Genomic DNA, 23,759 nt, shown 5'->3' with positions numbered 1-23,759 from the left:
AAAATTATCAAAATATGTGAAAATAAATTTGTGATATGTAACATATATTTTGTTAACATTAAATAATAAAATAGTGCATTTAAAATACAAGCAAGTTAAAATCATTCTTTTTAAGAAGCAAAATAAAGACTACTGTTGCTTAACTTGAATAAGAACTTTAAACTATGAAGTGGCCTTTGAAATGAAAATACTTCTATAGTATTGGACTTCCAATAAATTTCCAATTGTAACGTGATATAAAAGTATCTTTGAAATCTATTGATGCATAAGTTATAGTACCCAGTAAAACAACTCTGATTCAGTACCTATACTCATAATAGAAGAAAATAGTCAAATTTCAATTCAAGATTAATAAAAATAAAGACTTTTTTCCCAATTAAAATTCACAGACCCTCTTAATATCACAGACCCACAGATATCAGGCCTAATTTTCAGTCTGGAAATTGGCTCTGAGTAACTGAAAATCAGAAATTCAGTTCATAAATAAATTTAATGGCACCTTTGTTGTGGTGATTGTTGTTCATTAACTTTGTGTTAACATTTGGTGTATCTAAGGAAAACAAAATGGGATCTTCATTTCCCTCTTTCAACAAAAAAGAGAGGAAGAACCAAGAGATTTCTCTGAGTGCAGACCACCCCCACCTCCGCAGTCCCACACCTCCTCTCAATCTTTAGGCTGAAGAAAGTGAGCTATTCTCATAAGTAAGCAGCCATTGTTAAATAGAGAACAGAGAATCACTCCAATATATTTCCCACTATCTTCTCTTATTCTCCAAGGCCTTGGTTCTGCTTCCAGATACTTTTCTGCCTTTTTTGCAGTTGCTGCTATTATTCAGATAAAGCAAACTAGAAGACCAAAGCCCAATGTTCTCTTTTCCCTCCTCCCCATTCTCTTTCTCTTTCTTCCTTTCCTTCTCCCCTCAATTTATTTTTCTCTTTTCTGACTTAATGCAAGTCCCACTTGGCTGTTTCTATCACAATAACACAATCTAGGATATGAACAATATCTCAAAATCTCTTAAGGATCCAAATAACTCTTCCCACCTACAGAGAAGAAGATCCCAAACCCCAGAGAGCTATTATATTCATATTTCCAAATCCCAGGGAGCTTTAGCTATATAGATGATAGTCATTTCTATGAAAAAGTGTGCCCCTGAGCTCTCAAAAATTGTTTCACAGGCTCAGCCAAGACCATGAAAGCAGGCCCCCATATATTAGCAGTCTATAATAAATTTGAAAAATCAGCAATGGGGGTGAATCAAATTATGCCATGTCTTTTTTTCTCCCTTCTTCTCAGAATATAATACTCAAAGACCTCAAAGCACTGATTTGAAAACAAAGACAACAGAAAATACTCTGTTTCACCCCAACAACTTCTGACCTAGAATCCAGGGAATGAGTGGAAAATGGCTAAAATATTACTGATACATATCAAAGATAAGTTTTTTTCCTGCATGCATATAGGTTATCTGAGAAACCATTTAGTCAACTACTATTTCCCATTAACACTCCAAATCTATATGATATAGACTTCCCAGCAAGGCCTGTGTAATACCCTACATTTCTAATCTGTGGGGCCTTTGTTATACATAACAAATCTAATTAGGATACCTAAGCCTTGTGCATATGAGCTCTTTCATTTCTAAGGTGTTGCCTGTGATTTATTTAAAAGTCAACTTCATACTAGGTGATGCAGTAGATAGAGCACCAGCCCTGAAGTCAAGAGGACCTGAGTTCAAATCTAGCCTCAGATACTTAATCACTTCCTAGTGACCCTGGACAAGTCACTTAACCCCAATTGCCTCAGCAAAAATTTTTTTAAAAATCAACTTCATTTAAAGAAAATCAAATGCCAAACATTGAGTAAAATGCTTCCTTCTCATACATTTACCACACTATAAATTCACCATACAAGAATTAATTTATGTATCTTAGAACAATTAATCTAGAGAAGAAAAGGTGGAAGAATCTTTTCAAGTCTCTGTGGGATGGTGATGTGCAAGAGGGATTAAAATGTTTTGCTTGACTCCCCAAAGTAGGGGTGATGAGAGTAGAAATTTCAAAGAAGCAAAATTACACTTAATGTTAGGAAAAAGTTCCTAACAATTAGAGCTATCCAAAATTGGAATGAACCTGTCTCAAAAGGCAGTGTGTTGGCGCTCTCTCACTGGAGTACTTTAGGCAAAGGCAAGTATGTTATAGAATGACTGCCCTTCAAGTACATGGATATGCTGGGCTAGATGACCTCCAAAAGATGCCCATAGACTTATACTCTGACAGAACTCCTCAGGGATATTTGCAACAGAGAATAAATAGAAGGTTATAGCTTAACTCATAAATGCACATAACACTCAAAACAAAGGCAAATCTAGGATTTTACTGATATGAGGCATATAATTAGACATGGAGACAATTCATCATCCTCTTTATTATAGTACAGAATGGTACCCATTGGGCTTTTAAACTACAATACTCAACTACTTAATTTGTTTCCCCTAGTGTGGAAAATAGTATGAACCATAAACAGTCATTCATAGATGGAAGGCAGCTCAGGTCCCAGGAGTGATCAGCATCATTATAACAGGTAATTTGAGACTGGATGGTAGAATTAAGGATCAGATATTAAAGGTCATCTTGGTCCAGTTTTATTTTAAAGATGAGGAAACTTAAGCTCACAGTAAATAAGTATCTTGTCCAAGACCATACAAATAGCAAGTAACAGAACCAGACTTCAAAGTCAGATCTTTCCAATGTGACAGTCTGCAGTATTTCCTTCCTCCAAAACATGACTACCTGACTAACTTAATAAAACATCAAGTCCAAGGCAATCCCAATAGACTTTGGATAGAAAATGTTACCTGCATCCAAAAGAACTATGAGACTAGAATGTAAATCAACACATGGTATGTTCACTTCTTTTTTTCTGGATTTTTTTCTCCAATGTTTTTTCCCTTTTGTTCTGATTTTTCTCTCCTAATATGATTCATAAAACAATGTGTATTAAAAAATAAACAAATAATTTTTAAAAACATCATGGCATTTTCATCTTCAAATGCCTTCAATGATTCTCTATTGCTTCTTAAAGCTAGGTGGCACACTAGACGGAATCAAGCCTGGAATCAGGAGACTCATCTTCCTGAGTTCAAATCCAGCCTCAGACACTTTCATAGCTACTCAATAAATATGTGTTGAACAAATGAGAAAAAAAAAAGTTATTAAGCACTTATTATGTGTGAAGCACTGTGGCAAATGTTGGGGATAGAAAAAGAAAAGTAAGATGGCTCTTCCTTGCAAAGAATTCACTTTCTAATGAGGGAGACATGGAAAATTTCAGCTGCAGTTGGTTCACCATGCAGTCCCATGGTGTTTAGAGTTCAGTTGGCAAAGCAGATGGTTATTAACTTCTGTAATGTCATTTTACTGCTAAAACCTTGACAATGCTAAAGATGTTGGTGGCCAGAATTTTCTTTTCTGGGTCTTGTGTGGCTATGGCTGTAGTAGCTACAGGAGCTGTTCCCAAACTGCATCTTCACAAGGATATCTTTCTGGGATACTGCTGAATAGACTGGGTTGGAAATCTTACTGTTTCCAAGGCTCCCAGGTTATGGGTCCTATATTGACTACATCAGGTCTGAAGGAAAGAGGTGAGCAAAGTGTTGGGGTAGTGATGATGGAGGGTATAGTCTTAACTGCCTAGTACATACTGCCTCTTCTCTCTCCCTCAGGGTACCCTGCTATTTCAACTAAAATGGCTTGCCTTCTCTAAGGGGTAGCAGTTAGTTGGCAATTAATGGTCTTAGCTCCTCCCTCATAGGAGTGGATTCCTTAGATCATGATGGAAGCAAGACCATTAATCTGGTCTGCCACTCCCAAGACTTTTGTACATAAATGCATTGGTGGCAATTGGTCAGAAGCTACTGACGGTATAAGGAAGATGAACCCCCTTCTCCACAATGAATTATTAATGCCTAGAATAGAATAGAGCTAGACCTAGGGGATGGGAAGAGCCAGTTAAGATGATAAAGTTAGACTCCATTCCAGCACCTGAGTCAGCTAGTTTCTTGACTTTGTTTGAAGCTTTATGAATCCCTGGAACATTCATATCCTAACAAGAGACCAAAGGCACTTGCCAAAACCAAGCAAAATTTATGTTTGGATTTATTCCCATCATTGTTTCCCCTCCAAGAGTAAAGGTTAACACCAAACTAAACTGGCTCTAGTGAGATTACCTCAAGGTAAAGTCTGTCATTTACTATGCTAAAGCCCTTTTCTCCCAAGCAAGATAGGAGGTGGGAGTCAAAAATACATTTCCACAGGGAGATATACAATGTATCCTTTCACATTTACTCTTGAACCAGCTTCTTTCTCAAGGATGGGACTACATAAACATATCAAATTGTGAATCCCAGATAACCTGGACTACAGTAGCCTTAAAAAAGATGTACAGTGACAGCAGGAGCCCAATTCTAGAAACCCCTTGTCTAAAAACAAAATCATAATAAAATATTTTGTGAAAATAAAAATAATCTAACCACAAGAAACTTCTCTTTTCAGGGTTTAAGAACTTTCCCCTTCAAGATCACAGAATTTAGCGTTAGAGTCTTACAGATCATCTAGTCCAAAAAGAGGTATGCTAGAGTCAGCAGAACTAGCTCACAAAAGTCAATTATTAAATACCCAGTGTGAACACTTTGGAAGCTGGAAAATGCACAAATCAGGGCTTGATTTATTATTTTGCCAATTGTCTAGACTTAAGAATACAATGGAGAAAATGTTAATAATGTAGATAATGTAGATTAAACTCAAAAGTGTGTCATGGGATTTTTCTGAAACCTGATTGTTAAACATTTTCTAGCACACTCCCAAATCCAAGGAGTGAAAGCTTTCTATTTGATTTTTTTCCAGCAAGAAAATCCTTGCCCAAGATCAACACAACTAGTACAAGTCAAGTTTCTGAGATCAGATTTTAACTCAAGTTCTCCTCACTCCAAGGCTGGTGACTATATCCATTGTACCATCTAGCTGGCTCTGAAACTTTCTAATTTTTTTAAAGTGAACTTTTTGTTCACTCCTTTGATAGTCTGGTGAAACCTATGGACTCCTTTTCAGAATCGTGTTTTTTAATGCCTAGGGGAAGCAAGATAGAAAAGTGGATAAAAGCACTGGAGTCAAGAAAAGGAAAGTTCAAATCCTATTTAGACACTTACTAGCTATATCTAGATAAAACAGTTAAATTCTCAGTTTCTTCAGATGTAAAATTGGAATGATTCTACATCCTAGGCTTGTAGTAAGGGTTAAATGAGATAATTTTAAAGTGCTTAGCAGAGTGCCTGACATACAGTAAGTCTTTGATAAATGCTTCTCCCACTTTTTTCTTCCTAAATGCAAGAGAATTGCATAGGATTATAAAGGAAACAGTTATGTTATACAAAAATGTAATTTTCAAAATTATATTATTTTATTAAAGTATAACTATCAAAAAATTAAATAGCTAGATAACATTTATATATCACTTCAAAGTTTGCAGCATGCTTCACAAATATTATCTAATTTATCTTCATGAAAACCTTGGGAGATAAGTGCTATTATTCCCACTTTACAGAGGAGTCAACTTATGAAACTACTTTGAACATTAAAAAAGAGGATTTTATATTTTATAGTGGAGGTAAGATGAATCCACTATAATTTATTAAACAGAGAGATGATGTTTTCAGAAAGACAACCAATGCTTTAGTATGATTATTTCATTAGCTGCATGGGGGAGAGACTGGAGCAGGAAGAGATTTGAGACAAGAAGAACCACCAAAAGTTTTATTGTAATAGTTCAAGCATGGGAGAGGTGAGCTTTTATACTATGGTAGTACTAATGTCAAAGGAAAGAAGGAGATCTATAATAGAAATGTTATGAAAGTAAAACTGATAAAAAAAAAACTTGACCACAGATTGAATATGGTGGCAAAAGAAGTGAAGATTAAATAACAAAATCTAGATTGAGAACCTAGATGACCATAAAGATGATGTGACTTTCAACAGTCATAAGAAGAAAGTTAGGAAGTAGGGAAGGTAATGAATTCAATTTTAAAGATGAAAGACTAGAGATTAGGAAAAAGAGTAGGTTTGGAAAAAGAGATCTGAAAATCATATGCATAGATATGATCATTGAATTCATGGGAGCTGATGAGGACATCAATGAAATAGTATAGAAGGAGAATCAAAGAAAAGATAATCTATGATAAAACTTTAGGGAACATCCAACATTAGCAAATATGACCAGAGCAAAAATCCAGCAAATGAGAAAATAAGAATGGGGAAGGAGGGAAGGAAGAAAGGGAGGAATGAAGGGAGGGAAAAAGAGGAAGGAAGAGGAAGAAAGGAAGGAGGAACTTGTGAAGTGCCTACTATGTACTAGGCACTGTGTGCTAAGCATTTTACAAATATTATTTCATTTGACTCTTATAATGATTCTGGGAAGTAGATGCTACTATTATCTTTATGTTGCAGATTTTGCAGCTAAGGAAAATGAAGCAGCAAGATGTAAATTGACTTTCCCAGGATCACTCAGCTAGTAAGTATTAAAGAACAATTATGAACTTAAGTCTAATTCCAAGCCCAGTACTCTATATATTGCATCCATTAGGTGCCTCAAAAGAACATTCAATTTGGCAATCAAGGTCATTGATGACTTTAGACAGAGCAGTTTTGGTTGAAGATAAAATTTGAAGTCAAATGGAGATATATAAGAAAAGAGTGAAAGGAAAGAAAGTGAAAACATTGATTGTAGACAGCATTTTCAAGTTTTAACTAAAAGAAAAAAGAGATATGGGAAGATAACTATCAAGAACAGATAAATCAACTGAGGAGGCTTTTTGAAGATGAGAGAAACATGGATATGATGATAAGCACTTGAGAAGAAGGCAGTAAACAGAGAGAGACTAGAGATAAATGAAATAGTGCAAATGAGAGAAGAGGCAATCTGTTAGAGAAGACAAGATTCCTACAAGCAAGATATTAAAATGCCCAAATCAGTATTACATAAGTTAAGTGTTCTAAGATCGCAAATATTTTTTCCTGAGTTTTGAGAGAGGACTTTAAAGATCAAGAACTATGAACCTCAAAGATCTAAAAGAAGGGAGACATCCTAGAGGAGAAGGTCAGCATAAGAACTCAAAGAACCTAAAGAAAGATAAAGCACAGTTGATTTCTGCACCCAAAATGAAACCAAAAGCATCGCCTGGCTCTCCTAATAAAGGAACTGAAGCTAGAAAAGATAAATAAACCAAAACACTGACTGGTATCAAAAGTAATTGAATTTCTAACACTATAACAATTGCAAGCAGAGATTTAAAGGAAAAAGAGGCATTCCACAAAGATTCCAAGAATGCCTAGATAAATAAAGCAAGAGATCAAAAATTAAATAAAAGATATTGAGGAAAAAGGACAGAAAGGGGAATTTTGGAAAACAAAGCAGTAAATCTTATGCAAGAAACAGAACCCAAGAACATTAGGATGGACTGAATAGAAGTCAATGATTTGAAATCTGGAAATCCTGAGTGGATATACCATCTCTAACTCTTAGGAAGCACATAAAATCACTTATCTGAGCCTCAGGCAACTCCTAAAGACACATCAACTAAGTTCTAGTGGAATGGGTTCTTAGAAGCAATGAATCTGCAGAACCTTGACATATAACTTTTCAATAATCAACGACTTACTATTCTAAAAGAGAAAATGAAGTATATTGGCATTCTTGTTATAAATGAAACCAGAAGACATTGTATAGTAGCTTTAGCTGAACAAAAGAGTGAGTTCTCATGAGTTCTTTTTGTAGAGACCAATAAAGGACCTAAATAACAAGAAATAATTTCATTGGGCATTTGGTCACCAGCAAGAAGACTGAGATTGAAATAACTACTTGAGAATAAGAACTATGTTTTACCTTTCTTTGTATCCCCAGAACTTGAGAAAGTTTCTATCAAATAATAGGTGCTTAATAAATACTTGTTACAAATGATGTTAACTAATTACAAAAGATTATTTAAAAGAATGAAAAAATAGAGAAAACCATCTGAAAATTCAGGCATGAGGCCTCTGGACGGTACTTTCATCAATAAAAAATGATGGGAACCAACAGTTTACTGCCATTTGGGAAATAGTTATCTATAAACAAGTGGATCACTAAGTAGATCACTAACCACTAAAGTGGTTAAAAGAAAATTCAAACTCCAGCTAGATGGTATAGTGGATAGTGCACAGGTCCTGGAGTCAGAAGAATCTGAGTTCAAATCCAACCTCAGACACTTAACACTTATTAGCTGTGACCCTGGGCAAGTCACTTAACTCCAACTGCCTCACCAAAAAATAAAGTAAAAAAAAAAGAAGGAAAAAGAAAGTTCAAAATCAATTTCAAAGTAAAATAAAGGATAAAGATGAGAAGGTATTATGTTAGATTGCAATAATGTTTAATTAAGCCATCAACTCTGAGATGAGTTGATGAGAAATGCACAGTTTAGCACTCCATACAAAACAAACACCACAATGGGAAAATGTCTTCTATACAAATATTTAATGCCATTAACAAACAAAATGCATGGTAACTCAGGGTCACTTTGTTTTGGACTATATTTTCATTACCAAAATATTACATAAGAATATGGAGGGTAGCTTGGAAACTGTGTTATCTCATAAAAAACACAAAGTAGCTACCGGGTTTGGGAGTAAGTAGGTGGCAAAATGGATAGAGTGCTAAGCCTGAAGTTAGGAAGAGCAAAGTTCAAAATATGGCCTCAGAACTTACTAGCTATGTAACACTGGGCAAGCCACAAAACCCTGTTTGCTTCAATTTCCTCATAAAATTAATTGGAGAAGAAAATCGTAGACCATTCCAAAAAAGTCACAAATAGTCTCAGATTCCATCATTTCTTTGCCAAGAAAACCCAAAATAGAGTTACCAAGAGTCAGATATGATTGAGAATGACTAAAGACAACAACAAAACCATAGTGGCTTAACGCCCCACTAATTAGATCATTCCAAGAACAATTACAGATGCAAATGGAAGGACAGTAAATAAATGTTAAATGGCACAAATATACTAACATTTCTGTAGTGATCTCTCATCAGTGATATCAGCAGAACCTTCTCTATCACTAAATGAACTAATGAACTACATGAGTAGGAGATGTAAATTTTAATGCTGGTCTATTTGATTGTTAGTAATAATTTGTAATAGTCCCTTTTCTACTTTAAAATTTAAAAAAAGGCTGGCTTAGAGAGGAGCCCTCTTCTACTAAAAAAAATATCAGGATTCCAGATCTGTTCAAGACATCTGGACAAGACATTAGACAACTGGGAAACCTAATCAGGTTTATACCCTGTTCAGAGTATAAAAGAGTCCATATATATTCTGGGTATATTCTTTCTCTAAGGGAAAGAACTCCTATACTTGATCCTTTTCATTAGAGTTTAGGATGACCTGGATCATGAAGGAGAAATGAACTAGTCAAGGTGCCCAATTGTTAGAGGGAGCTCATGATCAGTCCATGTTCTTAGTTGACCTCCCCTCTCTTCAACAAATTAATAATTGGGTGGACAGGGAATTTCTAGCCTACCTTCCCATTAAATGTCCACCAGTCAGAGTTGAGTTTCACTTGTCAGAGGAGTTCCCTGTCAGAATAATTGATTTAAGGTGTTTCAGAGTTTCCCTTGGTATGTTTGCTTACCAAGAGCAACAATGACATTAATTTATTATTGACTAGCCTAACTAATAAATTAGTAATAATTGGATACTTTGTCTCTTGGGGTTTTATATGTGATAGAATGATCAATGTTAGTAATTAAGATGAATCCAACCTTGTGGACAAGGTAGACAGATATGGACTAAAGGTCATAGCTAAATGGATTCAGACCTAGTTGACTGATCTCAAAAGTGATCTCTAATAATTCAAGTTGGGGAAGAACCTATGTGTTCACATTTTTAGCAATTACAACTAAAAATAAAAATAACAAAATTTTGTCATGTTTTAAAATTCCCAAAGTGCTTTATTTTCATGATTACATTTGATCCTCAAAACAACAATGTGAAATGCTACAGATATTATCACCCCCATTTTAAAAAGGAAAAGACTAATATTTAAAGAGGCTGAGGAACATGCCCAGAACAAATATCTGAAACAGAAATCAAACCTAGGTCTTCTTAACTTGAAATCTAGTAGTTCATTAAGTCTACTATATCACCTCTCTCACGCAATATATGAATGACATGTTCATAAATTTGTTGATGACACAACAATGAGAGGAAGAGTTTATACAACAAATAAAAGACTCAGGATCTAAAAATATCTTGATTGGGTAGAATGCCAAGTAATGCCAGGACAAATCTGATCAGATGAAATTTAATAAAAGTGAATGAAAAGTCTTATATCTGGGGATTCATGAGTCACTCACTGTACAATACAGGAGAAGCAGAACTAGATGGCAATCATCTGAAAGAACATGGGAATTTTAACAGACTGTATGAGTCAACAATATAATGCAGGACTCTTAAGCTAAATTAAGAGAAGCATAGGAGCCAGAACTCAATAGGTGATACTTCTGCTGACTGCTTATAAAGACCACAGATGCTGCATTGTATTCAATGGATTGTGTCATATTTAAGAAAACATTACAAACTAATCATTGACTATAGCAGGACAACCTGAAATGGTGAGGAGTCTTAAGGTCATGTGTCATAAAAGGATCAATTTAAAAACTAATATTTAGCCCAGAAATAGAAAGACTTAAAAAGAGGAACATAAAAGGAGTCTTTAAGTATCTGATGGGCTGACATATGGCAAAGAGATAGATCTCGTATTATCTCTTCTAGGACAGGACTTCAAAGGCTATCTAATTCAATTCTTATTTTACAGTTAATTAAGTTGAGGTAGGGAAAAATTAAGTAACTGGAGCAACTGAAACCAGTGCTCCTCACACTGTACTATGTTGCCTCCCTTGCCCCCACCAGGTAGAACTAGGAAAACAAAGCTGAAATGGAAAAAAAAAATTGTAACAATTAGAGCTTCCTAAAAGTGTTGTGGGCTAACTTGAGACAAAATAGTGGGTTTCAGGCTTCACTTGCAGACCTTAAGTGAGAGAAATGACCACTTTTCCTATATGTAGCTGAAGGGATTCTTGTTAAGGTTCTGGACTCCATGGCTTTTTAGTGCCCTTCTAATTCTGAAATTGTGTGAGCTGTCAGTGATTCTCATTCTGAGAAAACAGCTGGATCTGACCAAATAACATACAAAATCTATGCCAGACATGACATAAATTCAAAATGATGTAAGGATCAGTTTTCAAGATATCTCAAAAGGGAAAGAAGATTCCAGGAAAAAAATGAAAAATTCCACAAACAATAATTTTTGTTTAAATAAAAAAGACATTAGCAACTATTAAATTATATGTCAACTTTCTCAATATTATAAAATCTTTGAGATTCATCTGTGTATTTATATCAAGGATATTCTTTATAAAAATACATGCAGGAAACATCCAACTTTTCACTGACAATTTTCAATAACAGACTTCATCTTCACAATCACTCAAATGACTGAATAGTATACAAAATATGTGTGGGTGTATCATATATATATGTTGGATATAAGAAACCACAATTTCCATTTCTTTTAAAAAGCATTTAATTTGGTATAATAAACTACAGTTTAAAGGCTACTAATAAATAACATATTTCCCATTGCAAATGTTAAAAATACATGAGTTCTATAGTAGATACCTCAGGATAAGAAGTAATTTCATAGATTTAGATTTGGAAAAAACCCAAGGAATCATCTAATTCAAACCCTTTATTTTACTACTTAGGAAACTGTAGCCCACCTAGGTTAAATGACTTGCTCAGAGTCATAGAAAGTAGCAAGGGGCAGAGGAAGAATCTGAGCTCCAACTAAGTCTGATGATCAGTCTACTACGTTATCAGCCACAGGTGAAATATAAAAACAGGGAGATATAAGTTCATCTCCACTGTTTCTCAGTGTCTTGCCGAACCATCCTTCACACAGGCCAAATAGAAAACTATTCCCTTCCTACAGAAAAGAAAGTGTTCCTGCTTTTATAGGTAACATATGTGCTACAACATTTTCTCTATAAAACCAAGTGTCATTCAAAAGAGATAAGTGTAACCATTCTTGCCAAAAAAAAAAAAAAAGTTGGATAAAAATGCTCAGATTGCAACACAGTTTGGATGAGCAATCCACTAAATTAGTCTATCAGGGCATGTGTAGAGAGATATATGCATCTTATGCAGTGAACTGAACCCCAAATTAAATATAAAGAGATCAGCATAAATCTCATTTGTGAAACTATCTCCAGGACTTTCAATGTTCCCAAGCAAACTGATGCCCCCAAAACCAATCTTTTAAATATTAGTGCCCTTCTGGTTATGCTATATGGCTGAAAATCAAGGAACAAATACTATGATCTCAGAAAACTCAAACTTGCAAGAGATGCAGTAAACAATAATGACCCATGGTAAATATAAATAGGCTACAACATATGAATAATAATGACCCCACATGTAAGACAAGGTATAGGAAATGCACATGCGGAAAAGAAGAATGAGAAATAACTAAAAGGATATCTGTTATTCTATGTCACAGCCAAACTCAATAAAAAGCTGTTTATATTCATTTCCTCCATTTCTTCTACTCTCTCTTTCAATTCATTTATAATCTAGCCTTCCAACTTCATCATTCAACTGAAACTTGTTTCTCCAAAGTTACTAATTCTTTTTTCAATTTGCAAATTCAATGGCTTTTTTCTTATCCTCATTCTTCTTGACCCCTCTGTAGCATCTGACACTACTACTCCTGAATTCTTTCCTCTCTGAGTTTTCCTGACACTACTCTCTTCTGGTTCTCCTCTCCCCCTTCTCATTCTTCTTTGCTGGGTCATCATTAATATACTACTTCCCAACTATGGATAAATCCTATGGTTTTGTCCTGGGCCCTCTTTTTTCTGTATAAACTTTTTTGAGGACTTCATCAGTTTCCAGGGCTCATTATCACCTATTTCTATAGAAATGATCTAAAATTCATTCCTTTGCCTCTCTTCTGAGCTTCAATTCCACATCACCAATTGCATTTTGGATATTTCCAGTTAGGTGTCCTACAGGGCATCTCAAATTCAATACACTCAAAACAAACACTGAAATTCACCTCTCTTTCAAATTTCAAAGAACCATTATTCTTCTAGTCAGCCAGATATGCAATATCAAAGTGTTCCTCAGTGTATTCCTCTTTTATCTACGTATTCAATCAGTTTCCAGTATTTTTGTTTCTGTCTACATAAAGTCTTTCATAGTCATTCCTTCCTCTTGCACTCACATGAGCACTGAATAAATTCAGATCCTCATCACCTTTCTCTCTCCTTTTCATCCAGTTCCTACTAGCTGACAACATAAAGCAGAGATCTAACCATGTCACTATCTTGGACTCCATCTTGTGTCTAAGATTGAATTCACACTCCAGTGTTAGACATTTAAAATTTTCCACATCCTAGTTCCAATGCACCTTTTTATCTTTATTAAACATTTTGTTTTTAATGGTTATTATGCAGTCATATACAACTCATCCTTGCCCCATTTGAGTTTTCATGGCAAAGATACTATAATAGTCTGCAGTTCCTTCTCCAGTTCATTTTACAGACAAGGAAACAAGCAGGTGACTTGCGCAAGTTTACTCAGCTAATAAGAGTCTGAAACCAGATTTGAACTCATGAAGACAAGTCTCTGATTCCAGGTCCTGTGCTCTCTCCACTGCATCACCTAATTGCCCAAAGGAAAAATAGTTAACAAAAAACTGATACTATAGTAGAAAGGAAGTAAGAGAATACTTGCTGCCTTCAATAAGTTTAAATCACTGGATAACAGGAAAAGATAATGACAAATGTTGGAGGGAATGTGGGAAAACTAAGACACTAATACATTGTTGGTGGAATTGTGGACTGATCCAAACATTCTAGAGAGCAATTTGGAACTATACCTAAAAGGTTATCAACTTGTTTATACCCTTCAATCCAGCAGTGCCTCCACTGGTCCTGTCTCTCAAAGAGATCATAAAAAAGGGAAAGGACCCACATATGCAAAATGTTTGTAGCAGCCCTTTTTGTAGTGATAAAGAACTGGAAACTGAGTGACTGCCCATCAGTTGGTGAATGGCTGAATAAGTTATGGTATATGAATGTTATGGAAAATTATTGTTCTATAAGAAATGATTAGCAGGATGATTTCAGAAAGGTCTGGAGAGATTTACATGAACACCTGATAAATGAAGTTAGTAGAACCAGGAGATCATTGTACACAGCAACAACAAGATTATGCAATAATCAATTTGGATGGACATGGCTCTGTTCAACAGCGAGGTGATTCAGGCTAGTTCCAATGGTTTTGTGATGAAGAGAACCATCTGCTTCCAGAGAGAGGTCTGTGGGGACTGAGTGTGGATCAACATAGCATTTTCACTTTTTGTTGTTGTTTGCTTGTATTTTGTTTTCTTTCTCATTTTCTTTCCTTTCTGATCTGATTTTTCTTGTGTAGCATGATAATTGTGGAAATATGTATAGAAAAATGCACATGTTTAATATATATTAGATTACTTTCCATCTAGGAAAGGAAGAAAAAAGGAAGAAAAAAATTTGGAACACAAGGTTTTGCAAAGGTAAATGTTGAAAATTATCTATGCATATGTTTTGAAAGTAAAATTTAAATCATGGCCCAGAAGAACTACAACTGAGAAGAATGAAATGACATGTAAGTCACTAATAAGCCACTATCTATGATCTTTAAAAATCTATGGCCATTAATCCCTTTCAACTACATCGCAGCCCAGACATTAGATACTCTTCTTGTTGTTCAAACACAACCTGCTACTTTCTATGTATGTGTGTGAAGGCACAGGCAAGTCCTCAGTATCTAGTATGCCCTCTTTCACTACTTTGTTCTTATAGAATTCTCAACTTTTGTTAAATCTCAGGTCAGATGTCTCCCCTGCTAGACAATAAGCCCCTTGAAGTCAAGGATGATTTCATTTCATTCATGAATTTGTGTGTCCAGTGCTTGGAATATAGTAAATGCTTAACAAATGCTTATTGGCAGAATATTTATAGCGCTGTTTGCTCCAAAATGATCAGAAGAACCAGAAGAGGGCCTCCACCCCAGTGGGTAGCTTTATAGGAAAGAGTTATAGAAAAATATAGAATATCAGAAAGAGCAATGATCTAGATAAGCAAAGAAGCCAGCGAGGTAATTAGACATCTGTCGAAGTATTAAAGAGTATACAAAGTCTTTTCATGTGCATTATTTCTATGAGGAAGACAGGAAAGGTCCTATTATCATCTCTTTATCAATAAGGAACCTTGAGGCTACCAGCAAAGTTACATAACTGCTCAAGGTCACAAGTCCAGAAAGTGGAGGAGGCAAGATTAGGATTCAAGTGTTTTGAGTCCTAATTGAGGAATTCTCCCTCTGAATCAATGCTTTTTTTTTTTTTTAGAAAAAGGGAGGAAATGTCATTTATTATTATAGGACTGTTCTGAGGGCATCTAAGAGGATCAGAAGAATTTAAGTGGCATTCTGCCATTGAAGCAGTAGCTAGATAGCAAGCTAGATAGATAGCATGAATGGAGTGCTAGTCTGGTGTTAGGAAAAGTTCAAATCCATCCTTAGACACTTATTAGCTATGTGTCCCTAAGCAAGTCACTTAATCCTGTTTGCTTCAGTTTCCTCATCTGTAAAACTAGCTGGAGAATAAAATGGCAAACCACTCCAGTATCTTTGCAAAGAAAACCCCAATGGAGTCACAAAGAGTCAAACATGACTAAAAATGACTGAAGAGGATTGTCTCTGAAATATATCCATCAGTTTTACTTCAGACAAATCATTCAACCTCACTGGGCTTCAGTTTCCTCATCTGCAAAGTAAGGGAATGGGGGGGGGGGGAGTTTCTCTATGATGTCCTCCAATCCTTAATCTATGAACCTTTGTTAAACAATGTGCCATCTGAACAAGGAGCAGCAATTCACATACCACTTGGTAGCCAAGCCCAGCCCAATCCCTCTTCATTTTTTTCCTATTCAAATGCACCCTAAGGGTCTATTTCTAGACAAATTATTTTGTTTCATGGGAACAATGGCTTCTGTTTCTTCATAACAATAAAAACCCAACCCATATCAACAATGCAACCTCTGAAACCACCAAGGTCATAAGTTTAAGGCTCTCATGGAAGAATTTAATAATAAATCTATTTCTCTCCCCTGTGCTCACTCCTTATTGTCCTCCCCCATGATCTCTGCCCCTAACTCTTTTCAGCAATCTCAGCCATCCATTTAAGCTGGTGGAGAAGGGAAAAGGAAAAAAAAAAGACTAGGGATTCAATAGCTTATATGTTAACTGACAATGGGCTAATTGTTTTTCAGGTATCTCTACACAACAACAAAACTTTTGTCACAATATAAAGTAAAAGCAATGAAACAAGCATTTATTATGCACCTACTATGTGCCAGGCACTTTTGCTAAGCACTTTGCAAATATTTTCTCATTTGATCCTCACAACAACCTTGGGAGGTAGGTGCTAATTTCCTCATCTTATAGTTGAGTTCACTGAGGCAGGTAGCAGTTAAGTAACTTGCTAAAGTTATAGAACTATTAAGTGTCGGAGGCTGAATTTGAATTTCTTGACTCCAAGCCCAGCACTCCATCCACTACATTGCCTAGCTGCATTTAAAGACACGTGGATTCCTACCTCTTTGATTCTTTTTTACTGGGGAGGTAGCATGGTATGAAAGGAAAAGCACTGAATTTGGAATCAGAGGACTTGGATCTAAATAACCTTTTTCCTCTCTCCCCCTCCACTTACTTAATACCTATGTGAATCTGGCTGCTCAAGTCACTTCCCTGCTCTAGGATTCAGTTTCCTTATCCATAAAATGAAAGGATCAGGCCAGATGCCCTTTAAAGTCCTTCCAACTCATAAGTTATGATATAATAATAAAAACAATAAAAATAGCTAACACTTATATAGTGTTTACTATGTGTCAGGAACTATGCAAAGCATTTTATAAGTATTATTTCTATTGAGCCTCATCACAACCCAGGGAGTTAGTGCTATTATTTTCTCCATTTTACAGATGAGGAAATGGAGTCAAACAGAAACAATGTGACTTGGTCAGGGTTCTATAGCCAGTTAGCATCTGAGCCTGGATTTAAATTTATGTTTTCCTGACTCCAGACCAGGTATTTTATCCACTGCACTGCCTAGATGCCTAAGATGCATAGTTTCCCTTTTCTACTCTACCTGGAATCCCCTTCTTTACAAAAGAAACTCAGTATTTCTGGGGATATTTGGGCAGAATACATCTATAATTGATATTTCACATGGACAGAACTAAACCTGAGACTTAAAATAGATGGCATAGGCCAAAGCAAAAATGTGAGAAGAATTAATGCAGAAGCTATATGGAAGTCAAACAACATTTCTGCCAGATTCTTGAAAACAATTTGTAGCACATGTTCTAGTGTCACAGGCGTATTATGATTTTTTTTTGCAATAAGTTATATGTGTAATATGAGAAGGAGCCTGATGAGGCAAGGGGTTCTCAATGTGGGGATTGTAAACTTTAAAAAAGAAGAAAAATGTTGATATTTATATTTCAATATAAATGGTTTCCTTTGTAATCCTGTATTTTATTTTATTCATTTACATACTTTATTGAGAAAGAGGGTCCATAAGCGTCACCAGACTGTCAGAAGAGTCTATCACCCAAAAAAAGGCTAAGAACTTCAGGTACAGTGGATAAATGATTGGTCCTATAGTCATAAAGAGTTGGGTTCAAACCTTAGCTCTTACTTATACTAGCTGCATATTCACTAGCAAGTTTTCAGCATCCCAGGAACATTTTAAGAAATTCTGGTCATTTATCCAGGAAGAGTTTCCACAAAGTGAGCTCCCTTATATCAGCATTAGAGACTGAAATAGCATGCATATCTATATAGATATAGTTATGCTAGTGAAAAACATGATTAAGTAAAAAATAAAATTAGTTTTAAACAAATCATAGAATCAGACCTGGAATTAAAGGTTTAAAGAACATTAAAGCACAACTAACCCATTCCCCTCTTTTTATAGCTGAGGAAACTAAGACTCAGAGAAAAATGATTTATCCATAGAGTCAGTAACTCTATGGCTGGATAAACTGGAGGTGATCAGGCAATACCATTATTTGACCATTTAGTAGGAAGAGCCAATGACTCAGCGGACCTTTAAAATAGGAGCAACTCCAACCCCGGCTCTCTGTTTCTTGGTCTCTCCTTTCAATGATTGAACACTGATCTCAAGATGAAAATATTCAAGCTTGAAAGCCACCTAATGATTCTGAATTATTTTAAGATCTTGAGTCCATTGGTTAAAGCTGATGACAAGAAACAAAACAGCTTCAAAAAGAAGGAAGCCCTGTCCTGGCATTGTTAAAACCTAGTTGAAGATTTTACCTTGTGTTCCTTTTATAAGGACTTGTGATGGATTCTTCTGTGACTTTTGTTTCAGGAGCTATAGTATTTGTTCTAATAAAACACATTTCACTTAGCCTGAGTGATTTTCCATACAACAAAGGACCATGGAGACTCTTTACTCCATTAGCATAAAATACTCTATATTTTCTAGGATAAACGTGTACTTCAAATTTATCCTATATATATATATATATATATATATATATATATCTTTATGTCCATACCTGTTTGCATACTGTCTTCTCCAGTAGAAGGCAAGCTCTTTGAGGGTAGAGACTGTGTTTTTGCCTTTCTTTGGCTCGCCAGCATTTAGCACAGTACCTGGCATATAATTAGTTTTTATTAAACCTCTCCAGTGTCACAATGTTAATAAGTGGCAGAGGAAAGGTTTAAAATCAAGTTTTCTGACCCCAAATCTAGCAACTCTTTCCATGACATTCCCCTATTCTGAATCACTTAAAATTCACACACACACACACACACACACACACACACACACACAAAATCTGGTTCCAAAGAATAGTTTCTTCCTGGACAATGTAGAATCTAAGAAACAAGAGTCACAAATAGTCCCAGATTCTGTAAGAATAGCTACAAACTCAAACCAAAGGATTCTCTTTGTCCCTATGTAGTATAGGAGAGACTATAGCAACATGGCAAAAACAATCACTACCAGAAACTGCAAACATTTCAGAAAAAAAAAAAAGCAAGAAGTTTCTTCCTCTCCAACCCCATACACCTTGAAGTCTGGTTCCTTTAGGAACTAATAATAAAATGGCCCTCAGGGTCTCATTAGGAGCAGGCCAGACTTCATTCTTCCTGTGCCAGCACTGTCCTTCCCTGTTTTCAGCAAAAGCCAGAATTGCAGTTTACACAGCCTTGGGACCTAAGGAAAAGACAAGCAAACAAACACATCTGTTTCCACCTAGTGAGTGGGTAACAAGCTATGGAGGTTCACTTTCATCAAACCGTTTGAGGAACTGCTCCTTCCTTTTCATTAGACTCTAATCAGTTTTCACTTTCATAAAAAGTGTATGGTGACTCAGGACTATGTAAAATGGAAAACTGGAAACAACTGGGGAGTTTGGGGTTTTGGCTTTTGTGTATTGTTTATTGTTTTGGGCTTTTTTTTTTAATAAATTGAAGAAAAACAAATTTGCATATGGATCAACCAAACTTTCTCTTTTTGGTTGGGCTAGAGCTCCCTCTAATGGAAAAAAAATAATCCATAATCATAAAACAGGTAAAATATATAGGCAAAAGAGTTATGAAATATCATCTCCCCTTTGGTTAGAGGTGGTGGGAGGGTTTGATTTTAAGACACATACTTGGGGAAGGGAACCACCTGTGCAAAAATGTTTGTGGCAGCCCTTTTTATAGTGGCAAGAAACTGGAAACTGAGTGGATGCCCATCAGTGGGAGAATGGCTGAATAAGTTATAGTATATGAATGTTATGGAATATTATTGTTGTATAAGAAATGATCAGCAGGCCTGGAGAGATTTACATGAACTGATGCTGAGTGAAGTGAGTAGAACCAGGAGACTATTGTACATGGCAACAGCAAGTTTATACAATGATCAATTCTGATAGACATGGCTCTTTTCAACAAGGAGATGATTCAGACTAGGTCCAGTGATCTTATGAAGAGAGCCTCAGAAAGAGGACTATGGGAACTGAGTGTGAATCACAACATAATATTTTCACTCTTTTTGTTGTTGCTTGATTGCATTTTATTTTCTCTCATTTTTTCCATTTTGATTTGATTTTTCTTATGCAGCAAGATAATTGTATAAATACATATACATATATTGGATTTAACACATTTTTTACATGTTTAACATATATAGGATTACTTGCTGTCTAGGGGAGAGGGTGGGTAGAAGGGGGAAATTGAAACACAAGGTTTTGCAAGGGTTAATGTTGAAAAATTATCCATGCATATCTTCTGAAAATTAAAAAGCTTTAATTAAAAGACATATCCTCTCCTAAGATAATTTTATGGAGTGTGTGTGTGTGTGTATATAGATATACACATATACATATGTATATACACACATTTTAATGAATGTGTATTGAAATTCATTTTGTTTGGAGAATTTCATGATCCTTTTTGAGAATCAACACAGACACCTAAATAGATTGTCTACCACAGCAACCTTTTTACAATTCCACAAGTGATAGAAGCAATGACCGTCAGATAGACATCTAAAATTGAAGATCGTTCCAAGTATATTAATGACTCTTAGCATTTCTCTGATGCCAACCCCCTTGAATGAGAACTAGAAAGATATAGAGAGGTAGATCAAGACTAGGTTCAGAGTCAGAAGGATATAGATTCAAATCCCTTCTGACAGTTATTAGTTATATGACCATAGGAAGGTCATTTCTCTGATCCTTGGTTTCCCTTACATGATAAGATGGGGTTCCTAAATTTTCACCCTAAAAATAAGACTGTTAATATGTTATCAAGAAATTCTTTCAGCTAATGAACATCCAAGTATAACTAAGTGAAGAGACCGTGCTCATTTAAGTAAAATTCTGCAGAAAGTTTCATAATTTTCTAAATCAGCCTATCTTCTGGAACAACCAACACTTTTATTGACTCCTTGTTCCCATTTCCTAAATTTTATGCTTGCTAACTGCTTAAGAATATAGGAAATAAAGTCACTTCTGTGAAGGAATATTCATTATAATTCTGTGGCTACTCCTACCACAAAAAAAAAAAAAAAAATCTTCCCAGTGAAAAGGATGACCTAGAAAAACTATGATCTACCTATTGGCAAACAAGTGTACAATTTAAATACTGACAGTGAATTAGGATAGAAAACTATTAACTGAAAAAAAATGGTAAACCTATTTTATGTAATACTTATGATCAAGTAAGGAGAAGATGTTCATGAAGAAAGAAAAAGTAAATCAATCTAGCCTAAAGCAAACCATTTACAGGGATAATTTCTAATCATCATATAAACCTGTCCCATTGTTTTCAATCATTTGGTGGGGGGAAGCCAATAAGCTCCAGCCAATACTTAAGGGAAATGATAGATGAGGGAACCTTAGAAATGTTGAAATAAAATTGGGGGGGGTGAGGAGTTAAGGATGTGGAAATGCATAGAGATCCAAGAAAAGCCAGGCTGGGACTTAAAGTTGGGGAAAGGCAGAGAAAAGGTCATTAGCCTTTTAACCACCTTCTTCAACAAGCCTAACTCCAAGGATCTGAATAGAACACAAGAAAATGGAGTAAAGGGAATAAAAGAAGTCTTCTACAACATCACTCATCTCTCCTTGTCTATTTGAGGAAGTACAGCCTAGGGAATAACTTGCCCTAACCAGATGGGGTAAAATAAAATGAAGATGTAAAATGAATTTCCAACCATAACTCAAGATAAGGTTTGAGGTCAGGGAAGACAGGAGAGAACAGATAAGCTATTAGCCTAGGCATCAGTTCAATCTATGAGCAGCTAGACTGAGGAGAAAAGCACAAAGAGCTAATGGAAAAGCAATAGCTCTCCTCTGGAGGAAAACAGTTTTACTAACCATATTCTCCCAACTCCATAATCAACCATCCCAGAAGAAGATACAAGGGCCTGAAAAGCCAGGTAATGTACAAGCCATGCAAAAAGTGGCTTGATAGTCACAGCATCCAAAGTGGATGAGAGATACACCATTAGATTGCTCTGAAGAGAGATGAATGAAGAATAATTGAAGTGCAGATGAACAGTCTAATAGGAATGATGACATGCAAACAACTGTGTACAAATAAGATATGGACAGGATATATACAAAAGAGAAAAGGAACTAGCAATAAAGAAGTTGAGAAAGGCTTCATGTGAATGGGATTTTAAGTAGGACTTGACAGAGAAAGAATTCCAAGCATGAGGATATGTCTCAGGAGATGGGACAGCATTCAAGGTAAACAAAGGATGCCAGCATTCACAGGATTTTGAAGTACTTGGTTGTAGGCCTAGGATGGAGGAGGGGAGAGAAGACAGAGGGAGCAGTGTTTTGGTTTGAAAAGTAGGAAGGTAAAAGACTGGAAATGAGAAGGACCTCTCTCTGGAAGCCAAAAGAGTATGAGGTGGCTACAGTTTTAAAAATAGATCTATGCAAGAAAGGAGAGGGACCTTTGTGTACAAAATATTTACAACAGTTCTTTTCTTGGAGCAAAGAATTGGAAACTGATGACAATCACTTGGGGAATAGTTAAACATTGTGGTATGTGATTATGATGGAATGCTATTGTGCTATAAGAAATGATGAGCAGGGTTCTCTCAGAAAAACCTGAAAAGACTTACATAAATTGATGCATAGTGAAATGTACTGTGTACAAAGTTACAATAATACTGTAAGATGATCATCCATGAATGACTTAGCTATTCTCAGTATTCTAATGATCCAAGACAACTCTGAAGGACTGATGAAGAAAAATGCTATCCATCCTTAGAGAAAGAACTGATGGTGTTTGAATACAGACTGAAGCATACTTTTTTTTTTTTTTTTTTTACTTTCTTTCTCTGGTGTGCTTTTTTTTTTTTTTTAATTTGGTCTATGTTTTCTTTTACAACATGATTATTATGGAAATGTTTTGCATGACAATACATTTACAACCTAAAGCAAATTGCAAGTGTTCTCAATGGGGTTGAAGGGAGGAAGGGGGAGAATGGAGCTCAGAGTTTTAAAAACAAATGTTAAAAATTGTTTTTACATATAACTGGGAGGAAATAAAACACTAAATAAAAAACTGATTTATGCAGTTGTTTAATTCCTGTCCAATTTTAGAGCAAAGAAGCCATTAAATTCCAAGAGAAACTATGCCTTATATCAAGGCTAAAGATCACCACAACCATATCAGGAGAACAGTGAGCATATTACTAAAAGAAGTATATTTTATGACCACAGACCACATGAAAAAATATTTATACACTTACAAATGAATTTTGATCCTTCATTTTTTATTACCATAGGTAATGGCTGTTAATGAGAATTAATTTGTAACTGCATAAACCTTAGCTCTATCTTGCCACTAAGAGATGTAAATGGCTGATTTTAAGGGGAGATGCATTAACTCTTTCAAGGTCCCCATAGTATGCCTTCCTTTGAAATAAATGGAAGCATAGATACATATAAAAGATAATAACCCTGTCAAAAGGTGGACATATAGTCAATCTTAATTTCCAGAGGACAGAAGAAAAGAGGGACCAACACT

At 35.5% G+C, this 23,759-nt stretch overlaps 1 protein-coding gene across 3 annotated transcripts in view; it reads right to left on the bottom strand.

Annotated features, from left to right (window-relative positions):
• Positions 1–23,759, bottom strand: part of HHAT (hedgehog acyltransferase) — a 479,576-nt gene that overhangs the window by 442,770 nt on the left and 13,047 nt on the right. The gene's annotated exons all lie outside the window — the stretch shown is intronic.

The sequence above is a fragment of the Sarcophilus harrisii genome, chromosome 4 (assembly GCF_902635505.1).
Source record: "Sarcophilus harrisii chromosome 4, mSarHar1.11, whole genome shotgun sequence".
In the NCBI taxonomy this organism is placed as follows: domain Eukaryota; kingdom Metazoa; phylum Chordata; class Mammalia; order Dasyuromorphia; family Dasyuridae; genus Sarcophilus; species Sarcophilus harrisii.
This window is presented reverse-complemented; position numbering and strand designations above follow the sequence as displayed.